The sequence below is a fragment of the Leptosomus discolor genome, chromosome 1 (genome assembly GCF_034619465.1).
Source record: "Leptosomus discolor isolate bLepDis1 chromosome 1, bLepDis1.hap2, whole genome shotgun sequence".
Classification (NCBI taxonomy): Eukaryota; Metazoa; Chordata; class Aves; order Leptosomiformes; family Leptosomidae; genus Leptosomus; species Leptosomus discolor.
In genome coordinates, this window is record NC_141391.1 from 215,199,674 (window position 1) to 215,212,430 (window position 12,757).

The 12,757-nt window shown below is 43.5% G+C and overlaps 1 long non-coding RNA gene across 2 annotated transcripts in view; it reads right to left on the bottom strand.

Annotated features, from left to right (window-relative positions):
• Positions 1-4,799: 4,799 nt before the first annotated feature.
• Positions 4,800-12,757, bottom strand: part of LOC147416398 (uncharacterized) — a 111,753-nt gene continuing 103,795 nt past the window's right edge. Inside the window, exon 7 of one of the 2 annotated variants that reach the window (XR_015184137.1) lies at positions 4,800-4,916. This is a non-coding gene — a long non-coding RNA (uncharacterized LOC147416398). Of the gene's footprint in view, positions 4,917-9,030; positions 9,047-12,757 lie in introns of those variants that run through there. The other variant, XR_015184140.1, reaches the window with a different exon arrangement.

Genomic DNA, 12,757 nt, shown 5'->3' on the forward strand with positions numbered 1-12,757 from the left:
CAGACCTCAGGTCTGAGACTCTGCCAGTCCCCTGCTCCTAAGATAGAACTCAGCTCTGCGGCTGAACATTTCAGAAGCAAGCATGCTACTGAAACAGAGTTTGGACAGCGTTTCCAGAGCTGCAGGGCCCATCAGGCCAGCTGATAACTCCTCATTAAAAAAAGCAACAAGAAACAAAAAACCAACCTCTTTTCCAGGCGGTGAATGACACTAGCATGAGACTGACAACTTTCAGGATGAGGTCACCTCCGTTTCCCTTCAGAAGTGAAGCTAGCAAGTATAATTAACAATAATTAAAAACTCCTTTCACAAAGGGACACTATACTTATTATCTCTGCTGAAGCCTAATCAAAAGCATCACAATGGGCTTGTTCATTTTTTTTTTTAAAAACGAAGATACAAGACAGAAAGAAACCGGCAATTAAGAACAGAAACCCAATCTCCTTAGGTGCTGCAGTATTTTGGATCAAAATATAAATTGTCTCCTACTTACCTAAAATAACAACTCACTACTTACTAGTTAGCCACAGCAAAACATAACCAAAATCTCTAATTTACGAAAAAAATGCTTACTGGGTAAATAAATGTGCTCATGACACTGAAACTTCTATGGGAAGTGTAAGCAATAAGCTGTAATCACACTCACGAAAAGCTATTTGCTTTGCTTATAATGATTTTCTTCTGCACAGGGTTCCAGCTGCATAAAAATATCCTGAGACGTTCACTGCAAGAACATGAACTGGTTTGTATTTCAAACTATTTATTATTCATATTTGTTTCACCTTATGTGTCAGAGGGGAAAAAAAAACCCCAATGGTCTAATCACTACTGACCCAGTAGCATATGGATAGCATTTCAGCCCCCAAGTATGAGTGTGTGGGTGAGGAGAATTGCTCTCCAGACTTCAGTGATAAACTGCATCTCCAGCAATTACAACAGGAGTTGGACGCTTATGTGACGATTTAGCTGCCTAAACACAGCACCTATGCCTCCTGTCGCTTTAGGTGACGTACAGTGTCCTGCCTGGCCCACACAAAACTCCCACAGAACTCGTGTTGTACCTGCCAGCTCTGTGGGTATGTCCCAAAGGCACCAGACACCAATGTGCAGAGAACTGAATCCTGTCCTTATGCACTTGCAGGTAGGTATGTGTGCATATATTGTGCTGTCTGGTCTTTGTATCAGAGCCAAATCCCACCCATGTGTTCTGCTGCGCATCTACAGTGTAATAATAATGTTAAAAACCTTCTAAAATGTTTTTATTTTTTGTTGTGGATGTTAAGGCCCCACTGCTCTTTATGAGGAAAGATACTTTGACATTGGTGTCTCTTCCCATACGCAGGCAGAACTGCCAGATCAGATTTACCAGCAGAGCTTTAGGGTCCAGATTAAACCTTGGCAATTGGCTTTCATCCAGAAACTCAAGTGCTTAAATCGCTTCTAAAGTGTGATTACTTTTAAAAGATTTACTGTTATAACCCCAAAGTGACCCTGCTGCTACACACTGGAGTGCTGCCTACAGTGTCCTCAGAAGCATTACATGTGCACACGGGTCCTCCTCTCCGCATAGGCAAACAATTTTCTTGAGAGATCGAGCAAATTTTAGGACAGAAGGGTAAGTCTAGGGAACTGGAAATGAGAAAGTTAAGTGGCAAGCAAGCAGGAAGGGATGGGTGAGCCACTAAGCGAAGCAGAGCAGGAGGAAGCCCACCTGCCCAGCAGCCACATGCCCAAGGAGCAGATGCCCCCCGGACAGATGAGAGGTGCCAGTCAGCAGCCACAAAGAGCAGCGGGGCAGGCGGAAGGGAAGGAAACACACAGTTATTAAGCAAGAGGTCAACCCCGTTTGAACGTCTCAGTACTTAAAAGCGCGGTTTTCAGAGAGAGTGAACTCTGCAAATCCCCACTGGTACCAAGGTGCAGCTGTAAAGGTCAAGGACCACGGACTGGGGATGCTGTGACACAAACAGATCTGGTGAGACCCCATCTGGAATAATGGGTCCAGTTCTGGGCCCCTCAGCTCCAGAAGGACAGGGAACTGCTGCAAAGGGTCCAGCGCAGAGCCACAAAGGGGATGAAAGGGGTGGAACATCTCTCTCATGATGAAAGGCTGAGGGAGCTGGGTCTCTTTAGCTTGGAGGAGGCTGAGGGGTGACCTCATCAATGGTTATAAGTATGTAAAGGGCGAGTGTCAGGAGGATGGAGCCGGGCTCTTCTCGGTGATGGTCAGTGACAGGACAAGGGGCAACGGGTGCAAGCTGGAGCACAGGAGGTTCCACATGAACATAAGGAAAAACTTTTTCCCTGGGAGGGTGACAGAGCCCTGGCAAAGGCTGCCCAGAGAGACGGTGGAGTCTCCTTCTCTGGAGACATTCAAAACCCGCCTGGACGCGTTCCTGTGTGACCTGCTCGGGGTGGTCCTGCTCTGGCAGGGAGGGGTTGGACCGAGTGATCTCCAGAGGTCCCTTCCAACCCCTGACATTCTGTGATCCTGTGATTCTATCGCTGCTATTTCATATATATATTTAGACCTGGGCTGAGCGTAAACAGGGAAGTCACATGGCATCCGCAGTGTCACGCAGTCACTTCCTTAGTGTCACACAGGCTTAGCACATCGCCTTTAACATCTATTAGCCCAAACAGTGTCTGCAAAAATGAGAACCTTTAAGCAACTCCTATTAACAACGCCCATCTCGGCCATCCTCCATGACTCAGGAATCTGTTTCTGGATGCTAGCGTATATTTTCCACTTCCTTTCCCTGCAGTGTATGTAACAGAGACGAATCTGAATGCTGACACAGTAAGTAGATTGATTGCAGTATTTTATTTTTTGGACTGAGTCCCAATTTTAGTCTGATCTAGTTCTCAGATAGGAGGTTGTACATTGTCACGTAGCCTGTAAAAGCAGTTGCTACACTGATTTGACTAGATATGCAAGGCTGTGCATCTGCGGATCAGAAAGCCAGATCGTGCACGCTGCAGATGCATCAAATTTTCTCAGAATAATAAACTGGAGATTTACTTAAAACAATACGGGAATAATTTTATGTGTTTCTTCCAAACACGAAGATATAAATACAGGTCAAATCTGCAAAGAGTGTTCAAATTTGCATCATTGTGTTTTAAAAGCAATTTGAAAAGAACACATTTTATAACAGTACAGAGAACAAGCCTGGGAGACAGCAGATTTTCCTCTTACTACTACACCACTGACCGTGGATCATGCCAGGCTCTGGGAAAAACTCAACTTTCAATCAATTACCCAAATGACAGGTGACATTTTCCAAGTGCTCAGCATCCAGAAGGCGTCACCACCAGCTAGAATTAAGCACATAGGTGCTGGCTGCTGCCCGGTACTTTGAAAATCTGGTCTTTTAAAGGACACTTAAAATGGAAATTTATTAATCAGTACATACCAGCAAATACAAGCAAATACATCCGAAGCACACACGCAGCTCAGAAGCTCGCTTTCCTACACAGTGTAAAACCAGCAATTCACTGTCCCTTTTCCAAAGTCATGCTAGCACATAAAGCTCCTCTTTTCCTCCCTTTTTTGTAATGCTGCTTATGCAGCAATACCTCTGTTTCAGATTGACAATGAAAAGGTTAATCTCTGGTTATTCCATGGCATTGTTATCCCATTCTTTGACACAGTTTTATTAACTTTGTTCAAGAAAGAACCTAGGCTTGCTAATGTAATGGCAGTACAACAATTACTCGTACGTACCTGTTAAAGAACGTACCATTTTGAGACCAGTTTCAACAGAAATTCACACCTTATAATACAACTACGATTTGGTCTGCACAGACAATTTTAAACCAAAACCTTAAAGCTTCCAGTCATGTCCTGAATGAGCAGAGGAAGGTCTTCTGATCCCTTACTATGTGTTAGCTGGTTAGCATTTCTTCTAGGAAATGAATCATCATGTTTTTAAGCAAATTATTCTCTCACAAATGGATTGGTTCTGCTAGACCGAGCGACACTGACAATACTGAAAACTTAATGACAACAAGCAATAAGCTGCTTTGAACTATTTTTCAGCCCAGAACTGTACACTAACAAGTCCATGCATATGAGCCTCCATCCACAAAACAGCATCATCTGTAAAAAAGGTGTTGTGAATCTCAGTACAAAGGTGTGTGACCTATCTTCCAGATGGGAAGCATAATACAAATGTTATTACATGCAGATTTTTAATATGAGGCAAATGAGGCTTCTTGCACCGGTTCTGGTCTTAGGGCAGTGATCACAATTTAAACACGTGGCTGATCGTAGGGAGAAAGAAAAAAAAAAAAAAAGATTTGGACAAAACCACAGAATCACAAGGGATGGGTGATGTATTTTTTTACCACCTCCTTGCCCTACCCCCATTTCAGCATTTGAAACTGTTTCAGCATCCTAAAAAAAAACCCCAAAAACCTAAATCATCTTACTTCTTCTTTAAGCTGCCTGGTTATTTTCCTACAGACGCTATCTCAGCATTACACAGTCAATGCAGCTAAGAGCTTTAATTGCTTTCCTGTTACTGAGACTGAGCTAGGGGTTCCCTTCACTTTCTCTTGAGCAACAAACAAACAGAAAAAGTCCAGGTAAGGAGACTATTAGAAAATATTCTCTCCAGAAATAAAATCTGGTTTACAACAGCAGGAAACAAACAAGAAAATATGCATAGACTTCTGTCAGCCTATTTCAATTCTGTGTTTAAAACGCTAGCTGAAGGTCTCGGAACTCTACGGGGCAGAATTGAAGTGCAATAAGCCAAGTAAAAGGGATGTATTTCTGAGCAACGCACCTTTCCACCATGTCGTTCTGAACTCCCTCCGTAGCGTCTAAAACACACCGCTCCATTGTGTAAGCCCAAGCCTTGAAAAAGTTAGTAAACCTCCTCTGCTGTAGTAGCTTCCTGCACCTGCCCCTACAGGTAATAAAAGATTAGAAGAATCAGAATTGCAATGATTATGAAACTTTTTTTTTTTTTTCCTTTCTGCTCAGCAAGAAGCTCTTTTCTTATGCTTAAAATGAAAGGAGTGGCTGTGTCGAAAAGAAAAAAAAAAAAAAGGTAAGAAAAACAACATAATGAAAAGGAAGCACACACCCATATGGAAAAAAATGGCAAAAGACGAGGCGTGCTTATTACAAATGCTCTGTAGCCTTGTCACTGATAAAAGCAAACAAATAATTAACGAAAGGGAGGCTTCCAGGTTTTCATTCCTGTGTATTCTCAGAATCTTAACAATTGTCTCCACTTGCATTGAGGTCGTATGCTGCTCTTACGACTGTTGTGGTACGTTTTAATATCAAGCCTAACAGCAAACAAACTTCTAGTTGGGACTGCAACTGTAAATATTTTAACAGTGTCCACGCAATCCCACAGATGGCAACTAAGAGCAGCGTTTCTGACACGGCAATTCCATTCCTGCAGTTCCTAAAGCACAGACAAAGCATGGATAAACACCACGAGGATTTCTGCTTACGTAAGAAATGCAAATCTGGGGCTCTGACATACCTACCACCCAACAGGCTTGTACTAAACATACCCACACATTCCTCTGTGTCTTACTTCGCACAGTTACTACACCATCTGAACATCAGCAAGAGATTTGCTCTGTTTAATGGTAAGAAACATCTGCCTAAGTACAGCAAATGATTTCTGGATCTGTCTTGGAGATTAAATGCTGACTACTGTACGAGCTGGCTCGGTTACACTTCCAAGCTTAATAGGAAATTCAGCTTGCAACAGGTGACCACTCTCAAGATGAGAAAGATTTCACTCACCGCTTAAGGATACTTTTAGAAGTTACCAAAACCCTGACAGATTTTCCAAACACCCATGTAACCCAGCCTGGCAATAAAAAAATGCAGCAAACACCACAGAGCTGGTAGGAGTTACTAAACATGCCGTAACACTGGGCTGGCATCTCCTTCCCCAAACTGCTTCCAAAGCACAATGTGGGTGCAAACCATCCTGCCTGACGCAACCTGTGCTAAAACCACTGATGTACAACGCACTGGCGAGCGGGGGGGTTAACGGGCTCCTCACAGCAGGCTGCTCGATATACCAGGTTTTCATCCTGCTGTCAAATCCACATGCAGACAAAGCAATGTAGTTTTCATCAAAAAGCAGGTCCAGCAAGGGAAAACTCTCACCTCCTCTAGCTACTGGACGAAAAATCTGCAGGGACTGGTTTCTAGTAGGATTTTTCCGTACAACACAGCATATTAAGTTATTCCTTAGTAAATACACACCTTTTTGGCAGCTAAGATAAAGCCTGTAAGTTCCTGCAGTAGTCATTCACCTCTATTTGGGCTTCAAAAGGACTTGCTCTATCACAATAAATATTGAAAATGTACCACGCACAACTTAAGAGGAGAGCAGAGCCATTACCTTAAACAATAGGGTAACTGTACCTGACTGCAGCGAGGTCACAGCTAGGGTTATAACGCTGCCATAGTAAATTAAAAACACCTATTAGTCACGGTGAACTATGTCCAGGCTTACAGCAGTTAGAGTTAAAGATCCTAATAAAAGCCCCGTCAGTCAAGGTTTGATAATGATTTACTTTACCTTCCCCCTTCATTCATTAAAATTAAAGGACACTCAAGTTTGGGCCTTTGCGGATCTGTAATTCCAGTGTATCCCTCATCTTTGTACCTTTAATTCAGCAGGTCCCTCCTTCCACCTGTAGCTCTCGGGTCATTTCAGCTCGTGGGAATACCCACTACAAACTGTAATGCTCCAGACAGTCTCCCTTGTGCTTCACCCGCTTTCTCTGTGACCTCCTTAGAGCCAAAAAACCCAGCAAATAATAATTATGGGTTTACATACTTCTGCAGGAACACTAGGAAAATCCAACCATCTGACCAAGGTGAAGACTACTGCTTACTGCACGCACAGACACGGCGAAGCTTAGGCAGAGTAAATGTTGTGCCACCCAAACGAGCTGGATGCAGACCAGTGGAAAGCAGCAGAGGTCTCGAGGGTCTGCTTGCTCACCTCCACACCCCACCATCCCTGTAAGAGCGCTGGCTGCTTGTCCTCTCCGCGTGTCTGGAGGGGGGGGTGGCTGTTACCCGTCTTTCAGGTACCATAGAGTTGGCCCGTAATGCGGTTCCAACCTTTTTGCTACATACCTACCCATCTACTCACCCACTCCTACCTCCTCTCTCACTTGCCAGTCTAATTACCCGCCCACTCACATTTTCTCTTACTCACTCAGTAACCCACCCATTTACATGTTTTTCATTCATCTCCCCATTCAGTTCCACGATGGGATCCTCAAACACCTTCAATCCACTCACTAATAGTAATTTTACCGCCTAGGATACACCCCTCCTCGCCACTCTCATCAACAGCCCTACCCTGCACCGAGCTTCCCGGTGGCTTGACGGAAGACAGCTCACCACCGCCAGCTCCACGAGGCTCCACGAGGCCAAGCGCTCTGTCACACCAACGCTAACCCACTCCTGGGATCCCTTCCGAGTCAAACGACGCGGGTGGACGGTGGGGACGAGGACCGCGCAGTGCTGGCGCCGGCCCTGCCTTGGCCAGCTCCCAGGTCCGCTGCGCCTCCGGTGGGTGCACAATGTACACCCTCACCCTACAAAACCCACTTTTATTTCAAGGCTTGCAGCACAACCCTTTTTTCCTTGAGGAAAAACGGTAGTAATGCTTCAGAAGTCGGAGAAGGTCTGGGGGAAAGGCGCTGGATCATGACTGTAGGCAGCTCTGAAGGGACTGGCTCAGGCCAGCGTGGCCACGCGCCAGCTCACAGCAACCGGCCTGTCTCTCATGGGGTGACAGCAAAAACAATAGCCATTTGTCCTCTTTATGGCCACGGAGTATTTGTTTTGGGGGTATATTGATCTAGCTCTTTGTGGTCAAGACAACGGAAAACTTTGGAGACAACACTGCTTGGGCGCCTGAGGCTTTTGGTAGAGAAGACCAAGCCCTGAAGAACAAACAACGAATAAGCAACCCCCCAAGTACCTTCAAAACAAGTGAAACTATAAAAAGAAACACAGTTATTAAGTCAAGAAACTTTGAGAAAATGATAGGATAATGGAAAGCTGGTGAAGAAAAAAAAAAGCCTCAAATACTACATTACAACTTCCATTACTTCTGTCACTAATGGAAAACTGTAATTTTTCTCATTTTCGTTATAATGCCCTCCACAGACCTGCCTGCACACATCCCCTTCCCCGCAGTTTAAATGCCACAACAGAGTTAAAATCACTTAAATTATACTGGTGTAACTCCCCTATATAAAAACATTTTCATTTCTGAGTAAAACTGGCCTTTTCAGGTAGTTTTCATCAATTTCTCAACTGACACCAGAACAGTCCACTCTTATATGGGAATAAAATACACATCTGAGAAATCACACTATTAGCAGTTCAGTTTAAAACCTATCTTTAATCAGTATGATTTTCCCCAAACCCTGAAGAACTGAACACGCAGCACTTAAGGTGATACATCTAATATTCAAAAGCACGTAATGTTATTCTGCTCATATTTACGGGCTGTTAACACCACAGAGAGAATTACTGAAAGATGAGAACGTACACTTGAAACAATATGGTGAAACAAAGAAATGGAAAAATTTAGGCCAAATTATCAGGCAAAGAAAAATCTCGCCATCAAACCTGGTGGAAAAGACTCCCGAAGATCGAAGTGGAAGGCCAAGTTTTTAGAGTATCTCTAGCCATAAACCACAGGGAAGAAAAAAAAAAAAAAAATAAAATTGTAGCAGAAAACATGTACTGGCAAGACGACGGTCTGGATGATCTAATGCACTTTCCATCTCTAATATCTATGATTCTGTAATTCCGTAGCAGCGCTTAGCAGAGGGCTGGCAAACTTTTGTAGCAACTCAATCGTCTGATTATTGTGTGATAATCAAAGTGTTCAATTAAAAGGAGGTCCGTGTAGCTGGATGTTGTAGCTATGCCACGCCACTCTCGTTCACAGTTGTGCATTACGTTGCCAGTGGAGCGCCTGATCTGAATGGCAGGCGCGCAGTAATTACAGAGTTGTGGGTAGCTCTCCTAAATAGGCAAAACAGAATTTAAGTAATTAAAGAGACAATCATCATCTTTCTCGCAAAATGCCCGGGGTCAGCTTTTGACAGCGGATTTGATAATACAGAGTTCAACTTTGTCAACATTTATGCATGCAAATAACTGCACTCATACATGCAAGGAAGCGTTAGCGTGGCTGGATCTATACTATACGGCATTTTTAACTATTTACTCTTGATTTGTGTGCTGAGAAAATCCTCCCTGAGGGCAAAATACCAGATTGTTTCTCAGATCACATGCTCCGTTTGCTATTTTCAAGTTATTAGGTAAGCGTACAGGCAGAAAGAAGAAAGTGCAAAAAGGACGCACGGCACGAGCACAACTTTTATGTTTAAAGCACATGTATGACAAGAACGGATTACAGCGATAAGAACTTTTAAGAATCAGGAAGATCAAGTGAAAAACTGCACCAGAAGCAAAAAAAGAAAACCTCCAAAGCAGAGGAGTGGAGAAGAGAGGCACACAGGAAGATAAACCTTCACAACATGAAGAACTGTGCTGTGTCTGCTGGGAGCCCACTGCCTGAACCATCGCTGCCCTGAAATCTTCTGTGGAGGGTTGGGTTTGGGGGTGGTCTGCTGTTTTTCCTGGCCTAGGGAAATCCTACCCCGACTCCCATTAGGACAGGGCGTGATCTGTGGGATTACAAAGGTAAATTTTGTGAAAAGTACGAACAGAAGAACAATTTGTGATGCTGTCCCAAAAAAATGCCCATTTGGTAAGTGCCATGAGCCTATCAGGCTCCATAAATATTATTTCTATACTATTTATTTACACTGATGGCCAGAAATTTTAGTAAGGGATGGACTCCTTTTTGCCACCGTACAACGTTACTAACCTCACTCGTAAGAGCTTAGGCTCTGAACAGAAAATGGAAATGCAAAAGGAATACACTGACCGCTCGCTGTACACAGATGCTTAAGTTAAATGTAGACACCTAAAATCCAGACGCCAAAGGAAAACAGGGAAGACTGAAAATCAACAGATTGCTTGTTGTGGAGAACAAGATTAAGTTAGCTCTTGCTTGCGCTCCACTGTGATTAAGAGACAGGGGAGATGCGGTTTCCCCAACAGACTGAACTGAACCTCATGCAGGTGGCACTGGAAGGGACAGTCCCACCTCCTCCTTTGCTTCTGGCCAAAAGTTCCTGCTACTCCCCATCAGCCCTTGCAATCATGCAGCTATGCAAGGAGTTGCATCAATTTTAACTTTCCCCAAAAGAAATGAAAGGCAGAAGGAAAAAAAAAAAAAAAAAAAAAATCTAGTTTTCAACCAGTTGAGCAAATTGAGCTGGCTCACCCCAAAGCCACACGGTCACCAGCAATGACCGTGGAAGCAGCTGGCTTTGAGCTTTGAAACTGCATGTGCCATCTGCAGAGCGGTTCGATTCATTAGGTACACTCCGGTCACACCAAGAGAAGACCAACTGCAAGCCAACACGTAACGGTCACGGTAGAACCTGCCCACAAAAGGTAATACTGTCACCTTTAAATGGGAAGAGCTCCCCTGGGAAGCTGGGCACTCTTCCCCTGCAAATCCCTCCTCCTACAAAACCCTCGAACCAGCAGACTCGAAGCAGAGCTTGGGCTGAGGCTGCTTTCTGCCTTCCCACTGGAGCTGGGCCAGCCCAGAGAGGAATTCAAAATTTACAAAGCCATGAAGAGAAAGCACTGCAGGGCAAGTATGACTCGATGAGAAAGAGACTCCCAGGAGAAGGGGTAGAGCCCTATATTCTGGTCCCTTCTCCAAGAATTGCTCATGCCTATTGCACTGAAGATTAGATAAAGTGTATATACAGCTCCTTTTATACAAAAGCTTGAAGAATACGTCCTATGAGCTACGTAAATACACTTAAGAGCCAGTGAGAGCTCTGCCCTAACAGGAGAACAGCATATACCTACTTGTATTCTTGGAAATATTTTTATTTTTGGTGGATAAAAGAAAATCAAAGAGCAAAGCTGAGATCTTCACAGTTATGACTCACTTCTGCCAACCTCATGTTTTGGCAATAAAACTGCATACACACTCTCACAGGAGCCTGTAATAACAGGTCATATGGGGAATTCAGTAGCCGCTTCGGTCCTTAAAGTTACAATTCAGGTGTCCAAACTTTGATTAGAAGTTAAAAATGCCTGCTAGCTTCCATTTACTGCACCCGTGAACCCCTAAAGCCACAGCACCGCAACACTGCCTGGAAGTGGCCCAGTTTGCCAGACATATGGGACACAAGCAAGGGAACTGGACGGCAGAGATCATGATACACAAATATACCCTGAAAATGCACCGATAAAAGTGGCTTCTACTCATACCTCACATTGCTGGTACACACACATTTTTATTTGGCTTAATGAAATTTATTTTTTAAGGAATTTTGGTATTACCATTCTAGTAGAGCCAAGCGCTTGTCTTTCCCAGGTCCAATTGTGAGCTCACCATTTTTTACGCAAACTTCAGCTGTAAACTCTGCATTTGGATAGCTACGGGCCACAAAGAACTTAACTCAAAAACTTTACAAAACAAACAACAAGAAAAAAGCCAACAAATTCTTTACGCCTCGCCTGCGAACTTCCGGATGGGAATCCCTCAGAGGTCAGCACAAATGAACACTGTCAAGACACTGCACAGCCCTCAAACATCAAGCGTCGTGGTGGTTCAGTAGAAGACATCATACCACACACCTGTGCATCGACTATGGATCATGCTGGTGTTTTCCTTAGATGCCATTTATGACTTGTGTTTAAAAAGTTACCATTTATCAAAAGGGAGGGGGCAGTTGGGTTTTTTGCTTATTTGCTTCGTTTTCTTACAAAATCAAGTCCTTCACTACCTAATGTAATAAGCTGTTTTCTGCCTCAGAGAGAAAGCGCTGCTAAACCTGCCTCCACGTGCTGCTTGCCTTTTGTTTTTTTGGTCAAGATAATCACAAAAACCATGGAAAAATGTGACCTCCACACCATGTATTTTAGATTCTATCACATTAGGTGACAATCGAAAAACCGCAAGGAAATGGAGGTATTACAAACATACACATAAAAAAAAAAAAGTCATTAGTTTTCAAAATAATGATTTTTTCAATTGTTTTTGGTGTGAACATCCCTGCGCACTGTGCTGATGGTAACAGTCTGCTCCCCCAAACAGGTGATTCTCAAGAGCAGCAGTTTCCCTGTCCCAGGCAGGTACACAACAATGAACTGAAGACCTAAGACTCCTTCTCCTCAAACAGGGCCTGCTGGCAATTTCTTAGTAAACGGAATTGCTCCAGTGTAAGCCTGAGGAAATTTGATCCACCGCTTCAATACAGGTTTAACAATTAACAATTTAGGGGCTATAAAAATTTGCAACTTCCTTTCTTTATCTGAAATGATGTGAAAACAATGATTTTTCTTTTTGTTGCCCCTTTTTAAGGAAAAATAAAAAAGTCCCTCCTGAGAACCTTTTGATAAGCTCACAGTTCAATGATTTTCAGAAGATATGCAATTAATTCACAAAGATACTCGGCAAAAAAATCTAACTTTGAATATCTAACTCATGTAACATTCTCCTTTATTTGTTTAATTCAAGTAAAATATTTTCCTCCGCCCTTTCCCTTTTCATAGGCTTTTCACACCCACATAACAACCAAGTGACTCTTCCCTGACCCTGCCCTCCCACGCCTTTTGGTACAACTGCTCGCCAGA